The following is a 19,407-nucleotide window of genomic DNA, read 5'->3' on the forward strand; positions in this document are numbered from 1 at the left end:
ATAGTAAAGACTTAACAAATGCCATTTCATTCATGTATTTATGATTTATTCATGTATTTCCTTTAAGTATAGTTATAAGCATTTATTAAGCGTTAAATAGGCATTGTATATATATATATACATATATATGTGGGTGGGTGCATATCTAGATAGATAGACAGATGGATGGACAGCAGACAGATAATAAATGGAAGAAAATCTCAAAGGAAAGTACTTGGAGTAGAAGTGAGGGGAAAGGGAAACAGCTGACCCAGGAAAGATCTACAGAAGGTGGGATTTGAGCTTAATTTGCTTGCAAAACTATCATGAAGGCACTAAAGGAAATATAGGGGGATTTGCACATGGAAATAAGGGAAAGAATTAGTGACAGAGAAGTAAGACAGCAATGTAGAGCTACCATTCAATAAAAATTGAGAAAAGTAGAGAATAAAGAGTCCAGAAGACAAATCCCAGGTGGTACTAAGGTAAGGCTAGTCCCCTTCCTGACTGAGGTCTGTGCTTCACATCTTAACTAAATCAATTAGGATAAATGAGTTTAGAGATATATGATACTCTTGTCCCACTGTAGAGCTCCTGAACTTCTCACTTTCTGGAGAAGATTAATTACAGGAGCATTGTGCTAATGCTCTCTTAATGGAATCTGTTATTTAAGTTTAAGAAGTGCAGGTGTTGAGTGCCCTAGAATTAGATATCCATCATTACAGCCAAAATCAGAACTGATGAAATAGAGTTGACCAAAGACTCAGTGAGTCCAAGAAAGACCTAAGACTAACTCCTGTATATATTGTAAGATCACACACAATTAATCCTGGGGAGTTGGGGGAAGTGCTGCTGGAAGCTAGGGAGTGCCATAATGCATAGAGGTCTAGACCTGGAGTTAGGAAGACTCATATTCCTGAGCTCAAATTTGGGCTCAGACACGTTTTGACTGTGTGACCCTGGACAAGTCACTCTACCTTGTTTGCCTCAGTTTCTTCATTTGTCAAATAAGCTGGAGAAGGAAATGGCAAACACTTTAGTATCTTTGCCAAGAAAATCCCAAATGGAGTCATGAAGAGTTGAACACAATTGAAATGACTAAACAGCAACAATCCTCAAGGGCTTTCAAAGCCTCAGTTATACAAGCTTTGCAGCTCTCCCTAACTAAATTTGGTGTCTTTGACATGTCACATATTTGCATTTGGGTCACCCATTCCTGAGTTGGTCTCAAGAGACAAAGGATCTATAGCATTAGCTTTAGTAAATGAATAGCTGTGTATTCTTAAACCAGACCAAGCTATACTGTACTTCCTAGACTTTGCCATTATGCTCCTGGTACTTTCTCCTTCTACCCTTCTCACATTGAATGAATTCCTCCTAAAATCTTCACCTTGGGGCTGACCATTCTTCATTCCTCTCTACTCTGCTTCTAATTCTCTGGATTTAACTTCTTCCCTTCTTGTCCCTGCCCCAATCCCGCACCCTTCTTTACTTTTCAGCTCCTTTTTATGTGCTGTCTTCCCCTATTAGAATGTAAACCCTTTGAAGGCAAAGATTGAATTTTTGTTTTTATTTGTATCCCTATTTTAGTGCCTGACACATTTTTAAAATGCTTGTTTACTTGATTTGACTTGATACTTAATCTTTCCAGGTCAATTTCTTCAGCTATAAAGCTGAGAATGTCTTTACACAAGGATGTCATGAGGATAAGATAATAATATCACACATTTATGTATAGCATTTCCAGATTTACAAAAAGCTTTCCTTGAAATAACTCTGAGAGATGTTTTTATGTCTATTATAAGATGAGGAAACTGAGGCACAGAACAGTTATAGAATCTTCTTTTTAGATGAGATCTTGGAGGTCATTGGTCCAACCCCTAACTAAATCAGGGATTCCCTTTAGAGTATTCTGAATAATACTCCAATATTTGGTTCAATATTTGCTTCAATACTCTCAATATTTTGTAAGATACTCTAATCTATTATTGGACAGTTCTGATGGTCATAAGTTCTAATGGTCAAAATCTGTCTCTCTGTAACTGGCACCCAAATGGTCCTTTCTCTTCCCTCTGAGGCCAAGCAGAATAAGTCTAATCTCTCTTCCATGTAAAATTCTTTCAAATCCAGTTACTCTTCAGTTCTTCTCTTTTAAATGCTAAATATCCCTCCTTCCCAGACACTCTTCTAGCTTTTCAGTTTGTCTCCTAAAATGTCATGTCCAGAACTGCACCTAGCATTCCAGATGCTGCATGAAGAGAGGAAGGCATCATGGACCTGAATACTGATGATAATCACTATCCAAGCCTTTTAAAAAAGGTAGAGACACAAGGATTGGGCAAAGTTTTATCACTCTTTGGATAAATCTCCCACGTATATGAAAACTGTTGAGGACCCCTGAACTTTGAGACTTCTAAACATGCTATTAGGGGCATGAACTGGCCACAGATTCTCCCTAACCCACTTTCTTGACTTCACACAAGAGGAAAAATATTCCTGCAGGTAAAGTGGTCAGGCTCTGGCTTCCAGCAGTTGGCCATGAGATAATCACTCACCAGGACAGGAAGACATAATGCTCAGCCAGGGAGGGATCACTCACAAAGTGGCATAATCCAGCTATTTGTAGCTTCATATAGAACTGAAGCCCTGAAAGGAGTCTGGTTACAAAGTACCTTTGAGATCCTCTCGGCTTTCTATGGCTCTCTGCTGCCTTTGAGTTACACCATTCTCTTACATGGTCTCCTTGCCTATAGTATCTCCCCAATCCTGGCTCAATCCATCCTGAAATGACCACCAGAGAATTCTTCCAAATTCATAATTCCTTCCAACAGAGGGTACTTAGAGTTGCCCTCCAAATGAACATCCTTTGATAGTTCCTTGTTAGCTACAAGACAAGATCCAAATATCTTAATCTTGAATTAAAGGGCTCGGTTTGAGGTCTTCAAGACCTGAATTTAAATCCTATCTCAGGTATTGATTATATGACCTTGAGCCAGACTTATCCTCTGTCAGCTTCAGGTTTCTATGAAGGTCTTCTATAATTTGGGATCAGTTTTAGCTCACATTAATGGAAAAAAGGAATGAGAGGGAGGGAAGGAAAGAAGGGGAGAGAGTAGGAAGGAAACAGGAAGGAGGAAAAGAGGGAGGGAATATGGAAGAAGAGATAAAAGAAAGAAGGAAAGAATGAAGGAAGGGAGGGAGAGAGTGAGAGAGGGAAGGAAGAAGTAATCAACCTCAGAGGATAGCTCCACAAATAGAGGTTCCAGGAAGAACTCATCAAAGGGATTAAAGAATAACCTTTCCAATGGCATATTCCAGGTTGAAAAGACTGCAGAAGTGGTTGGATGCTTCAGGTCAATGAAGCCTCAGGCTTTTAGGGAAATTCTTGAAAGAGATAATGGAGACTTGGCTTAGACGTCTGGGAGCTGGGAACAAGGCTGAGAGGAAAGTATTGTGAAATTAGTATGGAAAGATAAACTGAGCCAGATTGTGATGATTTTAGATGCCCAGATGAAGCAATTGATACTCCCTGTCTGTGTGTGATCATAAGTGGGTCACTTGACCCAAACTGAGCCCCAGTTCCCATATAATAATAATTCAAATTTCTATAGTGCTCATACCAATTAAAATACCAAACATTTTCTTTTTGAGGGCTAGGACAAAATCATACAGAAATTTATGTGGAAAAATAAATGGAAGAGACTATCAAGGGACATGCTAGGGGGGAAAAAGCTGATAAAGGTGGTCTTGTGCTCCCAGACTTTAAAACAGATTACCAAGCAGTTATCATCAAAACTATATGGAAATGAGATTGTGTCTGTAAAGTATTTTTGCAAACCTTAAAGTGCTAATTCTACATTCGCTGCAGGAGGAGAAAATATACATCTAGACCTACTGGGGTTTTTTAAGTGTATGGAAATTGCTGTAAAAAAACAAATCAGTACACCCTGAACAGCATGGTACAATGGTTAGAGCAACAGGCCTGGTGTCAGAAAGACTAAGTTCAACAAGACATTAGTTTTATGATCTGGGGTGTAGGGCATGTTCACATCAATATCTCTGATGTGAAGGCTACTGGTTCTTTTCAGAGCTGTTTTCTACTTTTGGTGTCTAGGTACCTGATCCACCCATCTCTCACCTGTGGCTCCCAGAAGCTATAATAGGCGTAGTGGCCAAACACTAATAACTGTTTTGGCAGTGGACTAAGTCAAGTTATGGGTAACTTAGGGGTCTCAAACACATTGCTGAGTTAGGGGGATGTTTATCCCAAATATGTGGAGAGTTCCCCTTGTGTAATGAGTGGAGGAGAACAGCTTATTCTAATGTCCATGAAGGCAATTATATCAGGCACTATGGAATGCTTAAAACTTGGTTAAACATCAAAGACACCAAGGTCACCCAATGCATCTTTAGCCATCACCAGTCATCTTGATTCTGTCTTACTACTTGACTGTGATGCTCTAGAAGAGAGTACGGCTGGTGACTTAATGCAATCCCACATCACTTAAATTCAATTTATGCATGAATCAGGATATCACCATACCATTCTACAATTTCTACCTTTCTCAAGGTCCTGTGGTGACAGGCAAGTGACGATAAGCTGAATGCTATAGCCACAAATCTGCATATAGGTAGCCCTGGCCTTAAGGTAGTCATCTTACTGGAAGCAGCAGTGGGATTTGTCAGCCTGGTAACTGAGCAGCCTTTTAAGGACCTCACTGCTCACTCCTTGGTGTGAGGAAGAGCATAAAAGGTGCCCTAAAAATTGTCTGCTTACCCAATCTTGACCTGATTACCACAGTAAGCAGGAATCATCCTGTGGTTGAAACACACACACACACACACACACACACACACACACACACATGAAAACGATAAAAACTTCCCCAAAGATGATTCCACTCATCTCAGTAAGTGAAATGTGTCCACACTTATAGACAACAGAAAATCTAGTAGACCTGAAAGACAAACAACTCTTATTGTGAGAAAACGCAGCAGATATCACATGCAAATGATAACTCTGAGTGAAATGAGGCTGTCAAATGAAGGTCAGCTTACTGAAGTCAGAGCTATATGCACATTTTTCCAGAATGCAGTGAAAAAGTATGCCATGGGAAGCTGGAGTAGACTAGACTAATCTAGTCAGCAAGCTCATATGGCTACCAAAAGGAGTAAATGACAAGCTCATGAAAATTCAATTGCCATTTTCAGGGAAACATCCTATCAGTGCCTATGCTCCCACCATGACAAATCCTGACAAAGTTCAAATAAAAATTTTATGAAGACCTGGAGACCTTATCATCAATGTGCCAAAAGGGAGCAAGCATATAATTCTGGGTGTCTTTAATGAGAGAGTAGACTCAGACTACCAGACATGGCAGTGAGGAATAGAGTTGTAAACAGCAATAACAATTGTCATTTACTACTGAAGACTTGTGCATCTCATGATCTTCTTATCACCAGCACTGTCTTCTATTTACCTAAATACAATAAAACTTTATGGATGTACCTTCGCAGAAAACATTGGTATTTAATGGACTGTATCATTGTAAGGAGAAGGGATAGACAGGATGTGAAAGTGACAAAGGTAATGTGTGACTTAGAATTATGGACTGATCATAAAAATCTTCTTCAAGCTAAATATTTGCATTCAACAAAAACATTGGCACCATGGCAAAATGTCTACTAAAGACTTAATGGCAACAAATTAAAGCTTCTGTGAATAGGGAACAATTTGTTACTAACTTGGAGGGAAAGTTGAACCAACACATGCCTGACAACAGAAAAGGAATGAGCAGCTTTTAGAAATATAGTGTACAGCACTACGTTTCCTCATCTGCATCACAATACACACAAACATCAAAATTGATTTGATGAAAATGATGGGGAAATTCAGAAGCTGCTAATGAAAAACGAGAACTCCATAGAGTTGATCAGCAAGGTAGCTCATCCATATCTAAGGAGGCAGTATTAAACACCATCAAAAGTAAAGTGCAAGAAAAGTTTAGAGAAATGCAGAATTCTTAACTGTGTAAAAAAGCAAATGTAACTCTGTTTTGTGCTGATAGTAATAGTCCAAAGTGTTTTTATCCTGTCCTGAAGGCTATGAATAGGCCAAAGATATATGATGCATCTAAATGACTCAGTGATGATGGAGTCACATTGATTAGTGATTAAGACATGAACCTGAGAGATGGGCTGACACTTCCATAGCTTTCTCAATAGCTACTGAGAAAATCAATCTGAATTGATCATTCTGATCATCAGAATCTGAAGCCACTGAACATTTGCCTCAGATTGGAGTTAGTCCCTCACTAGACAAATTTCCAATTGAAGAAGAGGTTTTTAATTTCATTAGGCTCCTCTCCTATAGTAAAGCACCTGGTGCTGATTGTATTCCAGTTGAGAATTACAAGATGGAAATGGGGGGAAGGATACATTGCTCATACAAAAGCTGACTGAAATATGTCAAGAGGAATTTATCCCCCCCAAAAAAATTCAAGGAAGCTTCCATTAGTCCAGTTATATAAAGGTAAAGAAAACAAATCATCTTGTGACAATCACAAGATATTCTTTTTTTAGTCATTGTTGGTAAGATTCTTGTCAGAGTCCTCTTTAACAGGCTGATAATTCACCTGGAAAATGCTCGTCTATCTGAGAGCCAGTGTGGCTTCAGAAAGGGCAAAAAAAAAAAAACAATCAATATGGTGTTTACTGCCTGACAACTCCAGGAGAAATTCCAAGCAGAACAGAAGTCTATACACAATATTTCTGGATCTCACAAAGGTCATTGATACTGTCAGTCATGAAGACTCATCAAAAATTTTATGAAAATTTGGTTGCCCAGAAAAGTTCATCAGTATTGTATGCCAATTTTGTTACAGAATGCTTGTGTGAATTCTGGATAATGGACAATGCTCTAGTGCTTTTCCAGTCACCATTATAGTGAAACAAGGCTGTGTGCTTGTTTCCATCCTTTTTAGCATGATGTTTTCAGCCTTATTGTCAAACTCTTTCAATGAAGACAAACAACACTGAGGGTAAATTTTTCTTTTCTTTTCTTTTTTATTGAGGCAATTGGGGTTAAGTGACTTGCCCAGGGTCACACAGCTAAGAAGTATTAAGTTTTTGAGATCAGATTTGAACTCAGGTCCTCCTGACTTCAGGGCTGGTGCTCTATCCACTGCACCACCTACAGGACCCAGAGGGTAAATTTTTCATCTTCAAAAGGTGACAAGCCTCTTAGACTAAAGTGGAAGGGATATTGGTCCATTATTTTTTTGCTTGTTTGCAGATGATTCTGCACTCAATACAGCCTCTGAAACTGAGATGCCACAAAGTATGGATAGATTCTCTGTTGTTTGTGGTAATTTTGGCCTAACAATTAACATTAAGAAAATAGAGATGCTCCATCAGCCAGTGCTACACCATCCATCAATGACAGAAAAGAAGAAGTTTTGCATGCTTCAAGCTTTATGTTCACTTACCTTAGCAGTGTACTTTCTAGAGATGTATATGTTGATAATGAGTTTAATGTCCAGAGATATCTCAGTGTTTAGAAAGCCACAAAGGAAAGTGTGAGAGAGAAAAGGTATTATATTGACTACCAAAATGACTTCAGAATAACTGTTGATTTCATTGTTGTATGCCTGTGAAACCTGGACAGTGTACCAGCACTACACCAGGAAACTGAATCATTTCCATTTGAATTGTCTTAGAAATATTCTGAAGATCACCTGGCAGGATATAATACCAGATACTGAGGTCCTTTTTGAAATAAACTGCCAAGCATTCAAACTCTACTGCACAGAGTGCAACTCCAATGGGAGGCTGGCCATGCTGTTCGAATGCCAAACATACAGTTGCTCAAAATCTATTTTATGGAGAACTCATATAGCTCAGGTATACATGTAGTGATCAGAAAAAGCGATTCAAGGACTCTCTTGGTCTCTCTTGAGAACTTTGGAATTGATTGCATGACATGGGAAACCCTGGCAAAGAACCACTCGGTATGACATGCCTTCATCAGAAAAGGTTCTGTGCTCTATGAACAAAGCAGAATTGAAGTAACTAAAAAAAGTAAGATGAACAAATTTAGAGAAATCAACCCAAATGTTCACATGGACTATTTGTGTCCAACCTGTGGTGGAGTATTCTGAGCTCATGTTGATCTGATCAATCACAGTTGCACACATTATAACTTGACTCTAGCATAGTGATATAATTTTGTTCATCTTCAAGGACAGCAACCAGTTATGTGACACTAAGAAATCAAAGGAAAGGGAAAGGAAATAAGCATTTATTAAGCTCCTACTATGTCAAAAACTATGCTAAGAACTTTAAAATATTATCTCTTTTGTTCCTTACAACACTGGAAGAAAGGGGCTTTTTACCAAATGAAGGTGGCCTAGCTGAACCAGATCTAAAACTATATTAAAAGCAGCGGTCACCAAAACCATTTGGTATTGGCTAAGAAACCAACTAGTTGATCAGTGGAATAGGTTAGGTTCACAGGACAAAATAGTCAATAACTATAGTAATCTAATATTTGACAAACCTGAAGACCCCAGCTTTTGGGATAAGAATGCACTTAATACCATACACAAAGAGAAGGTCAAAATGGGTTCATGATCTAGGCATAAAGAAGCATATTATAAATAAATTGGAAGAACATCTCTCAGACCTGTGGAAGAGGAAGGAATTTGTGACCAAAGAAGAACTAGAGATCATTATTGATCACAAAATAGAAAATTTTGATTATATCAAGTTAAAAAGCTTTTATACAAACAAAACTAATGCAGACAAGATTAGAAGGGAAGCAATAAACTGGGAAAACATCTTTAGAGTTAAAAGTTCTGATAAAGGCCTCATTTCCAAAATATATAGAGAATTTACTCAAATTTATAAGAAACCAAGCCATTCTCCAGTTGATAAATGGTCAAAGGATATGAACAGACAATTTTCAGATGATGAAATTGAAACTATTTCTACCCAAATGAAAAGGTGTTCCAAATCATTATTGATCAGAGAAATGCAAATTAAGACAATCCTGAAATACCACTACATACCTCTCAGATTGACTAAGATGACAGAAAAGATAGGGACGAATATTGGAGGGGATGTGGGGAAACTGATGCATTGTTGGAGAAACTATGAACGAATCCAACCGTTCTGGAGAGCAATTTGGAACTATGCTCAAAAAGCTGTCAAACTGTGCATACCCTTTGATCCACCAGTGTTACTACTGGGCTTATACCCCAAAGAGATGTTAAAGGAGGGAAAGGGACTCACATGTCCAAAAATGTTTTTGGCAGCCCTTTTTGTAGTAGCTAGAAGCTGGAAATTGAATGGATGCCCATCAATTGGAGAATGGTTGGGTAAACTATGGTATATGAATGTTATGGAATATTATTGTTCTGTAAGAAATGACCAGCAGGATGAATACAGAGAGGCTTGGAGAAACTTATATGAACTGATGCTAAGTGAAATGAGCAGAACCAGGAGATCATCATATACTTCAACAACAATACTATATGAAGATCAATTCTGATGAAAGTGGCACTCTTCAACAATGAGAAGATTCAAATCAGTTCCAATTGATCTGTAATGAACAGAACCAGCTACATCCAGTGAAAGAACACTGGGAAATGAGTGTGGACCACAACATAGCATTTACACTTTTTCTGTTGTTGTTTGCTTGCATTTTTGTTTTCGTTCCCAGGTTATTTTTACCTTCTTTCTAAATCCAATTTTTCTTGTGTAACAAGACAACTGTATAAATATGTATACATATATTGTATTTAACATATATTTTACATGTTGGGACTATCTGCCATCTAGGAAAGGGGGTGGAGGGAAGGAGGGGAAAAGTTGGAACACAAGTCTTTGCAAGTGTCAATGTTGAAAAATTACCATATATTTTGTCAATAAAAAGTTATAATAAAAAAAAAAAAGAAAGAGGCTTTTACTATCCTCAGATGAAGAAAACTGAGTCAAACAAGTGACTTGTCCAAGGTCACATAGCTAGTGAGTATCTGAGGCCACATTTAAACTCAGCTCTTAATTTGACTCTAGGTCCAACATTCTATCCACTGCATCATTTAGCTATCTAGCTGAAATAACATATGTAAAATACTTTGCAAACTTCCATGACATGCTAATGCTACTTATTGTTATTATCATCATCTCCAGTTTGGATTCTTTGACCATATATCTGGAGGGGCTACATAAAGAGATGGCATCATTTAAGAAGAGTATTGCCTCTGATGTCAGAGGGAGCTGAGTTCAAATCACCCCTCTTTCACCCCTCTTCCTCTTACCATCAGTATGATTTTGGGTGGTCACTTAACTCTTCCCCTCCTATGGGTGGATTAAGCTCCCTTCCCATGAGATCTGTTCCAATTCTATAATATTATGATTATTATCCCCATCTTACCAATGGAAGGAAAGGAAGGGAATTACTCAAAGTTATAGAGACAGTAATCAGCAGAGCTAGGATTGGAACAAAAAGCAGTTCTATGCCCATTATGTCATTCAATGCCTAGAACAACCCTGTAAGGGAGACAAGAACAAACACCACCCCCATTTCTATAGATAATAAAACTGAGGCTAAAGTAGATCAAGTGATTTATTCAAAAGCTAATAATTCTCAGAACTATGACTTTCTATATACCCTGACTTACCTTAGCAGTATACTTTCTAGGGATGTACACATTGATAATGAGGTTAATGTCCCGAGTTATCTCAGTGTTTGGGAGGTCCCAAAGGAAAGTGTGAGAGAGAAAAGGTATTACATTGACTACCAAAATGAAGGTCTCCACACTCTCCCGCAGAAGCAGAGACTATTAGAATTGGATAGAGAAAACACGGGGGGGGTGGGGGACAATGGGGGAAGGGTAGAGAATCAACTGGATATCTGTGTTTAATAAGCCTGCAAATGACAGCAAAATTGGTCTTTGGGCAAAGTAACTCTGAAGTGATAACACCAGGGTTAGAAGAGGAGGTCCAGAGTTGCTTAAACTATTCAGTTAGTAAGGAGCAAATTTGGGATCCAGGACAACTGGTAGCAAATCCATCTAGCTTTCTGTACATAACCTCCACCATGAGAACTGCCTTCAAATTTTTCATAAGATATAGAATGGAAGAAGAATTCCACACCCATTTTTTTGCCCCAGGGGATAGAATTAGGAGAAATAGATGACTAAGAAATAATTGTTTAACAGATAGGATCACATAACGGCAGAACAGGCTAACTCAAAGTAGTAAGTTCTCCATATCCCTTGAAAACAGGGGATTTTCAAGCAGAAGTTGAGAATATATCTGCTTAAAATAAATACCATCTATCGGCTATGTCGGAGCAGGGGAATCCTTGCTCAGACATAAGTTAGACTAGATGCCCTCTGAGATTTCTTCCAACTTTGAGATTCTGGAATCCAAGGCTGCTTCTTCCTCCTTCTGGGAGACAAAGGAGTTGTCTCTTCAATGCCTATAGAGTGGAGCTCGATTCCCCTTGCCAAACATTCCAAGTAAAGACAACAGCAGAACCCTGAAGAGCTCGTTACCTGGGCGATGCAACTTTCTTGCATTTATAACCAGGGGGCAGACAGATGGTGAAAGATGGGCTCAGTGCAAGCCTCCTAATTATGTAACCCATTCTTGTGTTCCCCTAGAATCCCCTCCACCTTTACTGTTTATACTGTTAGCAAACTTCCCTTCACAGTTTGCATTAGCAGGTTTGCTTTCTCCCTCATTTAAAAGCACAAAACATACAGGGATCATCTATCCAAGGAGCTCCCCATGGAATTTTAACTGTGATTTCTTTTTTCCCCCTTAACTAGGAGAGAAGCTTTTTGATGAAGGGACTGTTGCCTGAGAAAAGACTGGAGAACTGCCTAAGAGAATCATTAGACTTGGAGCTGGAAAGGACCTGAGAGACTGGTCTGTTCAAATCCTCCTTTCTTCAGATGAAGCTGAGATAAAATTCAAAATCAGTTATTCTAATCCTAAATCACAGAGTCATAGATCTGGAGTTGGAGGGAATTCAAGAGATGCATTAGTCCAACACCACCCCACCTCCCACCCACGTTACAGATGAGGAAACTGAGGCTCTGGAGAAATTAAGTGTCACACAGGTAATAGAGTCAGGATTTAACCCCAGATCCTTGTAAACTCTAAACCTAGTGTTCTTTCAACTATATTACACCACCTGTTTGAATACCTCAAGTGTCTTGGGATGTATGAGATTTGTTGCCTACTGGATAAAGTTTCAACTCATTAGTTTCATATTAAAGGGCCTTGATAACCTGGTACCATTCTACGAATCCAGCCTTATCTCAGCCTACTTCAATTTATAAGAAAGAAGGAAGCAAGCATTTATTAAACATTTACTGAATACCAAGCATTGTGCTAAGCACATAATGAATAGCATTTTATTTGATCCTCACAACCCTGAGAGGCAGGTAATACTATGATCCCTACTTGCAATTGAGGAATTTGAGACACAAAAATTAAGTGACTTGCCTAGGGTCACACTGACAGTATGTGTCAGAAGTTAGACTTTAACCCTAAGTCTTATTGACTACACAACCGGCTATCCATCCACTAGATTGATATTTTTCAATTCCTGCCTTTGCTTTAGACAAATTGGCCTGTTGATACCACTTTGCCCCAGCTTCCTAAGTATATAATGTCTTTACCCATTCTGTTCCTTATGATTGGATAGCCTCTCCCTACATCTGCTAGATCTCAACATGTCCTTTAAAGCACAACTTAAAAATCACCTCCTCAATGGAGACCTCCCAATTTCTCCCACTTCTCACAATGCTCTTCCTCTTTATATTTCAAACAGGGCTTGACTGGCATCTCTCTAAAGTGCTCATCATGTGTCATTTAGATCATAGTTATCCCTTTCGGTCCTACTAAACTATCAGCTCTTTGAGGATAGGAACCACCTTTTCTCACATATTCTTTTACCCAATATTGTACACAGTAAGTGATATTAAATGTTAGTTCATTCAAATCAGTCAATCATTTGAAATGACCTTTTTCCATCATTAGGATTCTAACCTGCATGTCCTAACAGGCAGGAGTGAAAAGACCAAGGATCCTGTCAAGTTCTCCCATTAACTTGCTGTGTTACTTTGGGCAAATTCTTTCCCCTCTTTGAACCAATTTCCCATCTATTGAATAAGGCAGGAGTAGACAAAGAAGACTAGGGTTTGTTATTCTGTTGTTGTGGTTGGGCTATAAGTCTTTCTGGGCCCACCCTATTTCTCAGAGCTCAGTTTCCTCAACCTCTAGCTCTGTTCCCAAAGCAACAGCAATTCCCAAGGCAAATATATGAGAAGCCTCCACCCACAAATCAGAAAACTTGAGTCCTAATATCTTCCTTCTTCTCCTCCTCTCCCAACCCATCACCAATGGGCCCAAAGTTGGCAAAAGTGACAATTCTAAGTAATTCATGCAATGGAACTAAAGATGAGAGGAAACATGCAGGGCCTTTAATGAATCATTTACTCTTTCTGGACCTCAGTTCCCACATATGTAAAAACATGATAATGACATTGATATTACTTATCTCAAGGGAGAGAGAAGATTAATGTAAACTTCTTAAGGGCAGTAATAGGATCATTTTTAATCCTTATAATTCCAGAACTCAATAAAAGGTAAGTAATGTTTGTTGAATGAATATTTGTACTGTGGAAATCATTTGGAAACTGTCCAACACAATAGAGGGGGGGAAGTAATTATTATGTGTAAAATGAAGAGGTTTGAACCAGATCAAAACTTCTTAACCCAAGATCTATGAACTTGATTTTTAAAAAATATTTTAATAATTATTTCCAATATAACTGGTTTCCTAATTATTTTATTTTATTAATTTAATAACATGGGACTGTTATTAAACTGTCCAAAGAGTCTCTAAGACTCTAAGAAAGGCTTCACAAGTTTCTCACTGTCCAAAGAGTCCATGCCACAGAAGAGATTAAGAACCTCTGGCCTCTTAATAAGAACCTGGTAACCTTCAAGGCTTTTTCTATGTCTAAATCCTATGCTCTCACTACTTGGCTAGACTTACTGCCCATCAACCAATCAGAACACTAATAATAACACTTAACATTTCATAGAGTGCTTGATACTTTCAGCATGTTAGTGGCCCAAATAATGTCCCTTTAGGAGTAAATAGAAATATTATTAGTTTATTCATTTTACAGATGAGAAAAATGAGGAAAAGTGACTTGTCTCAGGCACAAAGCTAGCTAGTGGCAAAGTCAGATTTGAAACCAAGTCTCATCCTCTATTCATAGGCTCACAGAATTTAGAGCTGGAAGAGATCTTAGGTGTCACCTAGTCTAACCCTTTCTTGAAGCAGAAATCCTTTCTGTCAATCATAAACATTAATTAAGCATTAGTATGTGCCAAGCCAAAGACATTCATAGATAACTTTCTTCAATATCGGGAAAATTTGGATGCAAGTTCTGCCTCTAACACATATGTTGGGATCCTCCTTAACTCACTTAACTTTTCAGTGAACCATGTATTTCCCAAAGATATAGGCATTTTGTAGGCATTTGTAGATCTCAGTAGATCTTCTGCTTGAAGGGTTTCTTATATTGATAAAATCACAGGAAGGGGGAGAAGAAGGAGGAGGAAAAAGAGAAGGAGGAAGAGAGGGAAGAGAAGGAGAATAAGAAGAAAGAGAAGGAGAACGAGGAGGAGGAAGAGAACTGTAATATGGGTCCATCCATCAGGTATTATTTCCTTAATGGAAAGGAGTCTGGACCCATTTAGAGCTCCCAGTTCTTCCATCCTTCCTGATTCATGCTATTTACTGATTGCTTAGCTGGTCCCTTTAATAGCCTACAAAAGAAGAATTAGATGCTAGGAACATAATATACAACTCAGAGCAGATAGATGTGCAGTGGAAAGAGTGCTAAGCCTAGAGTCGGTAAGACCTGAGTTCAATTCTAGACTCAGATATTTACTAGCTGTTTGACCCTGTGTAAATTTTTTAACTCTGTTTGCCTCACTTTCCTCATTTGTAAAATGAGCTACAGAAGGAAATAAATAACAAAGAGCTCCTATATCTATCCCAGGGAAAGCCCAAATGGGATCACAAAGTCAGACATGACTGAAATGACTGAACAAAAGGAACCAAGCTAAGGATAAAAGATACAAAGAACAAAAAAAAAATGGTCCTTGACCTCAAGAAACTTACATTCTATTAGAGAGATAATGTATGTGTCCTAAAAGTCTTAGTACAGTCTAAGCTTTCCTATATATGTATATGTATATCCATATATATATAAATTTATGTACATATGAATATATACATAAAAATGAAATGGGGGTGGTAATTAGTATTTGTATTGTATCTTCTATGTTCCAAGCACTGGTTTTACAAATATTGTCTCACTTGAGCCTCACAATGCTGTTCTACTCCAATGTGAAGTAGGTGAAATTATTATTCCTATTTTACAGTTGAGGAAACTGAGAATCACATGCTAAACTGAATTTGACCCCAGGTTTTCCTGACTCCAGACCTGGCACTCTATTCACTGTACCCAGCTGCCAGGATTTATTTCAAAAAAAGTCCCATATGGCAGAAACGAGGCATTGACCCAACATTTAATACTATTTACCAAGATAAGGTCTAAATGGGTTCATGATTTAAACATAAAGAGTGATATTATAAGCAAAACAGAAGAACAAAGGATAATTTACCTCTTAGATCTGTGAAGAAGGAAGGAATTTGTGACCAAACTAGAATTCATTATTGAACATAAAAGGATAACTTTGATTATATTAAATTAAAAAGCTTTTGTACAAACAAAACTAATGCAGACAAGATTAGAAGGGAAGCAATAAACTGGGAAAACATTTTTACATTCAAAGGTTCTGATTTCTAAAATATATAGAGAATTGACTCAAATATATAAGAATTCAAGCCATTCTCCAAAAGATAAATAGTCAAAGGATATGACCAGACCATTTTCAGATGAAGAAATTGAAACCATCTCTAGTCATATGAAAGGGTGCTCTAAATCACTATTGATCAGAGAAATGCAAATTAAGACAACTCTGAGGTACCACTACATACCTCCCAGATTGGCTAACATGACAGGAAAAGATAATGATGAATTTTGGAGGAAATGTGAGAAAACAGGATCACTAATACATTGTTGGTGGAGTTGTGAGTTAATCCAGCCATTCTAGAGAGCAATTTGGAACTAGGCCCAAAGGGCTATCAAACTCTGCATAGCCTTTGATCCAACAATGTTTCTACTGGGCTTATATCCCAGAGAGAGCTTAAAGGCAGGAAAGGGACCCACATGTGCAAAAATATTTGTGGCAGCCCTTCTTGTAGTGGCAAGAAACTGGAAACTGAATAGATGCCTGTAAGTTGAATGGCTGAATAAGTTATGGTATATGAATGTTATGGAATATTATCACTTTATGAGAATGATCAGCAGGATGATTTTAGAGAGGCCTGGAGAGACTTACATGAACTGATGCTGAGTGAAATGAGCAGAACCAGGAGATCATTGTACACAGCAACAACCAGATCATATGATGATCAATTTTGATAGACATGGCTCTTTTCAACAATGAGATGATTCAGGCCAGTTCCAATGATCTTATGATAAAGAGAATCATCTACACCCAGAGAGAGAACTGTGAGTACTGAGTGTGGATCACAACATAGCATTTTCACTCTATTTGATCTTGTTTGCTTGCATTTTGTTTTCTTGCTCATTTTTTTTCCTTTTTGAACTGATTTTTCTTGTACAGTAAGATAATTGTATAAATATGTATACATATATTGGATGTAACATATATTTAACATGTTTAACATATAATTGATTACTTGCCATCTAGGGGGAGGGGATGGGAGAAGGCGGGAAATTTGGAACACAAGGTTTTGCAAGGGTCAATGTTGAAAAATTATCCATGCATATGTTTTGAAAATAAAAAGATTTAATTTAAAAAGATTTTAAAAGATTTTAGCAGCTGAATAAATAAGGAAAGTGACCCTACAAGGCAGAGGCCAGGAGGCAACACCTTCTAATCAGGTGGCACAGTTTACTATATTAGAGACAGGTGGTAGCACTGTGTAAAAAACAGCAAGAAGAACTGGCTAAACTTTATAGTGTGTAAAGTGGAATGATGAATAATAAATGCAGAAAGGAAGCTTGGGGCCAGGTCATAATGGGATACAACTGTCAAACAAAAGAATGCATTTGATCCTTAAAGTAGAGGGAGCCACTGGAGTTTACTGAGCAGAAGAGTGACATGGTCATTGTTTTGTGGCATCTCTGATGAGTGGCCACTTAGCCCCTGCTTGAAAACCTCTAGTGATAGTTCACTCTCTCCCAAAGAAGCCCATGTTCTGTTAAGCAGGACTTATACTTAGAAAGGTCTTCTTTTGGCCTTACATAGCTCCCATTAATTCTCTCCTATTGCTACTAGTTGTAACTCATGGGGGCAACCACATCAAGTCTTTCCTATTCAGGGATCATGAATTTTCTCATATATATGGGGCATTTTCCATGCCTTTGGATCTCTGCCCTCAAAGAAAAATAACCCTCAAAACTCAGGTGCTCCATCTTATAAAGCTAACCTTACCGGATGAACAGAGCCCATGTAAGGCTATGACTTCTCATCTGCCTGTCAAGACATTGGAATACAATGATTTTGGTTGGGGTTTCATTATCTGGCATTGTGGTATGTTGCATGTTGTTATATTGTCATGGTGGGGTTGAGAGTGGAGGAAGAGTGGCTGCTGTTTCTGTTGGCCATTAAAAGGACCAATTAAGTAATCAGTTGATAACATGAATCAGGCAGAATGGGAGAAATGGACTCCTTTCCATTAAGGAAATAATACCTGATGGATGGACCCCATGTCACAAAAATTACCTCCCCTAACATGACCTGGTGAGAACATAATGTTGAGGAAATAAGGCAAATGGAATCATTTGTTAGAGGTACCTTTGGTTCTGATCTGCAAAATCTGTGATCCCAACAAGGGCTGGAGAATCTCAATTTCTAATCCCCAAGTGGAGAATCATAACACTTTATAGGAAAATGGGTCCTTTGGAGGAGAGGGATTTGAAACTGGTTTTCTAATGGGGAGCAAAAGAGTGATGGGAGTAGGTTGTCCTCCAAGAAAACAGAATGATCCCTATGGAGGTAAGGGAAGGGAATTAGGGAGGCACAGAACATATGAGTCCAATGAAGGAGGTATTGCAACATTCAGTCATAGACTGACAATACAAGCAGTTTGTGGGAGGGAAAGAGGCAAGACAGTGGGATTCTGGCCCTTTTCTGCCTCTAATCTCCTCGGGGACAATGAGTCTTACTTACATGGGTCTTAGGTTTCTCAGCTGTTATGGATTCACCAGAACAAGAACTAGATTTGGAATCTGCTTCTTACCTCTATATGATTGGAACAAGATTCCTTCTGAGGACTTCAGTTTTCTCCTCCATGAAATGAAGGAGTTGATATCTGAAGTCTCTTCAAGCTAAATCTATGATCTGTAAATATTTCTTTTTCATGTTCTTAGTTATATTCCTAAGCATCTATCCATGAACCTTGGGGAAAGGAACTACTTCTCTTAAAAATCTGGATCTCTCAAATAGTTGCTAGGAAGCCTTCCTTGCTCTTACAATTGAAGAGATTTGACATCATAATACAGTAAAAAGCATTTAGGACTTGGGTCAGTAGATCTCAGTTCAAATCCCAGCTCTGTTGCTTATTATTTTTTCAGTAATGGGTCCATTTAACACGGGATCACAGTGAGATGGGGAGCCAGTAAGCATCTCAGTAAAAGCAAACCCTATGTGGAAAGGTTGGAGATTCTGCTTCCATATAGCTACAATGGCATTTAATGAAAGGGTCTGGCTCCCTGATCTGGAGCATGGACAGAGATTCCATCACTGATTCTAGTCCATTGAGCATGTAATGGAGCTTTTTCACTGTACAGAATGGAATTACATACAAAATGTGCTTTCTGATCAAAGCAAGTCTCTTGGATGGCTCTTTCCTTTTCTGGCTGGCATTACATGAGAAGGACAAGGGACTCCTGGATTCTGAATCACATCACAAAGTTATGAGCACATCACCCTATATTGGAAACATATATGAACTTGGAAAGTTCAGAATGGAAAGATATCGAAAGGTCTCTGGGGATTTGGAGTTTTGTGCTTAAATATGCCAGAATCTGAACATGTGAGGAATACAGTCTCAAGTGACCAGTTAGCACAGATTAAAGGCAGTCAACAAGGAGCTATGCTAATTTGATGAAGCAAATGCTATGAGACTCAGTTTGAGCCCATTCTTCACAGGGATCAAGGTGATATAGAGAAGAATAGGTCCACAAGATATTGGAAGATAGAAGTAATTGTATTTTTTTCTTTCTATATCTTAAT

At 38.3% G+C, this 19,407-nt stretch overlaps 1 long non-coding RNA gene across 2 annotated transcripts in view; it reads right to left on the bottom strand.

Annotated features, from left to right (window-relative positions):
• The window catches only part of LOC116422133, a 35,285-nt gene extending 16,692 nt beyond the window's left edge, over window positions 1-18,593 (bottom strand). For both annotated transcript variants that reach the window (XR_004232695.1, XR_004232696.1), the window contains exon 1: window positions 18,413-18,593. This is a non-coding gene — a long non-coding RNA (uncharacterized LOC116422133). The remainder of the gene's footprint in view (window positions 1-18,412) is intronic.
• Between the last annotated feature and the right edge of the window lie 814 nt (window positions 18,594-19,407).

The sequence above is a fragment of the Sarcophilus harrisii genome, chromosome 3, assembly GCF_902635505.1.
Source record: "Sarcophilus harrisii chromosome 3, mSarHar1.11, whole genome shotgun sequence".
Classification (NCBI taxonomy): domain Eukaryota; kingdom Metazoa; phylum Chordata; class Mammalia; order Dasyuromorphia; family Dasyuridae; genus Sarcophilus; species Sarcophilus harrisii.